General features: G+C 38.2%; 1 long non-coding RNA gene across 1 annotated transcript in view; it reads right to left on the reverse strand.

The window, feature by feature from the left end:
* LOC138010300 (uncharacterized) overlaps positions 1–2,745 on the reverse strand; it is a 23,633-nt gene extending 20,888 nt beyond the window's left edge. The window contains exons 1-2 of the long non-coding RNA XR_011124445.1: positions 2,701–2,745; positions 715–756 (exon numbers count right to left, since the gene is read on the reverse strand). This is a non-coding gene — a long non-coding RNA (uncharacterized lncRNA). The remainder of the gene's footprint in view (positions 1–714; positions 757–2,700) is intronic.
* Between the last annotated feature and the right edge of the window lie 583 nt (positions 2,746–3,328).

Below are 3,328 nucleotides of genomic sequence, written 5' to 3' on the forward strand. Positions count from 1 at the left end.
TTATTTCCAGAGATGTGAAAGTTACGAAAATACCTTTACCTTATTACTCTTTCCGCTCCTTTTAGAGCTACGGGAGTATTTCACTTCTATTTTGCTTCTAGGCAAGAGAATCTAGTCTACGGCAATATGGGCAATATGGGCAGCCGGTAACTCAAAGAAGCGAAACACATGTTTGAAAGTTTACTGAGCATACGAAAAATCCAAGAATATATTTCAATTATATTTTTCCGATTTGATAACAAAATCTAAAAGGATGGTTTTGGTGATGTATGAGAAACGTAGAAGATCTTAAAGCGTGTTATTCTATGACTTCGTTGGTCAGCAGCCACAGCCAATTGTTAAGGAGCTATGAACCACCTCGAATGCTTTGATTTCACTGAAACGAGAATTTTCCTTATTACGAACTAACCTTATCACAAAGTGCATGAAAGAACTGCACGCGTTTTGTCAAATACAGAAAAGCAAAGTCTCATGACTCAGATCCAGAGGGAACTGCGATAAATTCAACCACAGCTCATATGAGTAACATCTTCAACGGGTACTTACAGTTTGGCAAGGCAAATCAACGGCGAAGCGAACCAAATTCAACGAGAAATTTTCGGGCAAATCCATAATCTTACGGTAACGTTTGTTAACAGACAGCAAGAAAAATAATTTCTCTAACCAGTGTGTAAATCTTACAAGAAAGGGTTGCCAGAAACTTACGAATATTACCTTTTTCCTTCGTAGTTTGTTTGACCGATTGTTGATTCAATCCTGCAAAGACACAGAGCGAAGCGTTATATTGATTACACAGGTCACGTGATATGCCAGTCAACATGAAAACAAAGGTTGCCATTCCGTCCGCATTTTTAAATTTTGTAGGAAGAGTTCATAGGAAGAAAATAAAGTTAAAATGGGAAAGAAAATGCTTTGTTGTCAGACAACTAAAGAACAAAAATGAATCTCAGAAGCTGGCAGCTCATGTCTGGCGAGCGCTGGATCTGCTCAAAGGTTTCTCGATATCCACAATATTTTTGAAATCAAAGAGTTGAATCTAAACTATTTTCATCAGTTATCAATTCACCATAACTGAGGTGCCAAAACGCAAGTGAAGTTGTGCCAGTTAATCAAGTGTTCAAGCGGCATGTTCGCATGTAAGCAGCGTTCATTACTGAGGCCACATGATTTTCAAAGTCACGCATGCCAGCCCCGGCCGGAGAGCCGGCACTGGTCGACTCACTTCAAGATACTCTCTGTTGTTGATGTTTTGACTCACAATTGGCTGTCCTGCTTTGATTAAATATTGTGGTAATGAACGAAGATCCATGATATGCCACTAAGTAAGGTACACTTCACACAAAAATTGATTTTCTTCGCCTACAGTTCGGCAAATGCGATATGCATGATTCATTGAGTAGGGCATGTTCCTTGTTGAATACAAAAATGCTTTCAGTTCCTAACTAAGTCTCCCTGCATCATCCTTATTTAATCCGCCCACGTGTCGACTAAAATTTATGGTCGGAGAAATGTTTCTTGTACACCACTCGTACGACCCATCGCGTATGCAAGGAGACAAATTCCGTACTCCTGGAGTTGATTTGTGTGGGTCAAAGAAATGATTGCGAACAAGTAGCGCGATTCTACAAACCTCTAGATTAGCAATGTGAATAAGCAAAAACATTGAGCCAGTTCAACTCTTTCAGAAACAAAGAAAAGGATCTCACATAACTAACTCTTCACAATTAAGCAAAGAACGCTCGGCGGTACTGAAGACCGACTACGATTCACATATTTTTCAATTAATGTGCTTTGGCGCAGAGATTAAAGCAAGAATATTTGCTGGTAACAAAAACGGGTGACATTTTAAGACCTTGTATTTTGAATTTCACGACTTTGGGCCTTCTTAGTCGGTAATTTTTAAATCAGGTTTGTCAGGTAGCGCGACGGTCGGCGAGCCGTATTTTTGCCCCCTTTTTTTCTCTTGCAGGCCAAAATTTCAAAGCTTTATTTCCAGAGATGTGAAAGTTACGAAAATACTTTTATCTTATTACTTTTTTCGCTCCTTTTAGAGCTACAGGAGTGTTTCACTTATATTTTTCTTCTAGGCCAGAGAATCTAGCCTACGGCAATATGGGCAATATGGGCAGCCGGTAACTCAAAGAAGCGAAACACATGTTTGAAAGTTTACTGAGCATACGAAAAATCCAAGAATATATTTCAATTATATTTTTCCGATTTGATAACAAAATCTAAAAGGATGGTTTTGGTGATGTATGAGAAACGTAGAAGATCTCAAAGTGTGTTATTTTATGACTTCGTTGGTCAGCAGCCACAGCGAATAGTTAAGGAGCCATGAACCACCTCGAATGCTTTGATTTCACTGAAACGAGAATTTTTCTTAATACGAACTAACCTTATCACAAAGTGCATGAAAGAACTGCACGCGTTTTGTCAAACACAACAAAGCAAAATCTCATGACTCAGATCCAGAGAGAATTGCGATAAATTCAACCACAGCTCATATGAGTAACATCTTCAACGGGTATTTACAATTTGACAAGGCAAATCAACAGCAAAGCGAACCAAATTCAACGACAAATTTTCGGGCAAATCCATAATCTTACGGTAACGTTTGTTAACAGACAGCAAGAAAAATAATTTCTCTAACCAGTGTGTAAATCGTAGGAGAAAGGGGCGCAAGAAACTTAGGAATATTACCTTTTTCCTTCGTAGTTTGTTTGACCGATTGTTGATTCAATCCTGCAGACACAGAGCGAAGCGTTATATTGATTACACAGGTCACGTGATATGCCAGTCAACATGAAAATTAAGGTTGCCATTCGGCCCGCATTTTTAAGTATTGTAGGAAGAGTTTATAGCAAGAAAATCAAGTTAAAATAGGAAAGAAAATGCTTCGTTGTCAGACAACTAAAGAACAAAAATGATCTGGGATTTTCGACTGCAAAACAAGACCTTTCAACAGTCTTTACTGTGGTTAACATTATTTTAGGACAACGAACGTTTTTGTCTGAAGTTACTTGAAGTTCATTCTTTTGAACGAAAAATTAAAAGATGTACCTTCGTTGAGATGATAATATTTTGTTGTTCTTGAGAGGTAGAAATGCAAGGAAAGCTGGAGCGAATCGTAAGTTTACAAAGGGAATGTTTCCGCCTTCGCAGACGCCTCTGAAATATTTTGAAATGAAATATTTGATGATTAGGCATCCAACGAATAGGTTATGTCACGCTTGCCTTTGTTCTTGAAAGTATCATAACTGCACTGTCTGACTGAACTTCTGAACTTAAATGAAACTATAATCAGTGATATTGAGCTGACGATTAAGTT

Source organism: Montipora foliosa, chromosome 7 (genome assembly GCF_036669935.1).
Source record: "Montipora foliosa isolate CH-2021 chromosome 7, ASM3666993v2, whole genome shotgun sequence".
NCBI lineage: Eukaryota > Metazoa > Cnidaria > Anthozoa > Scleractinia > Acroporidae > Montipora > Montipora foliosa.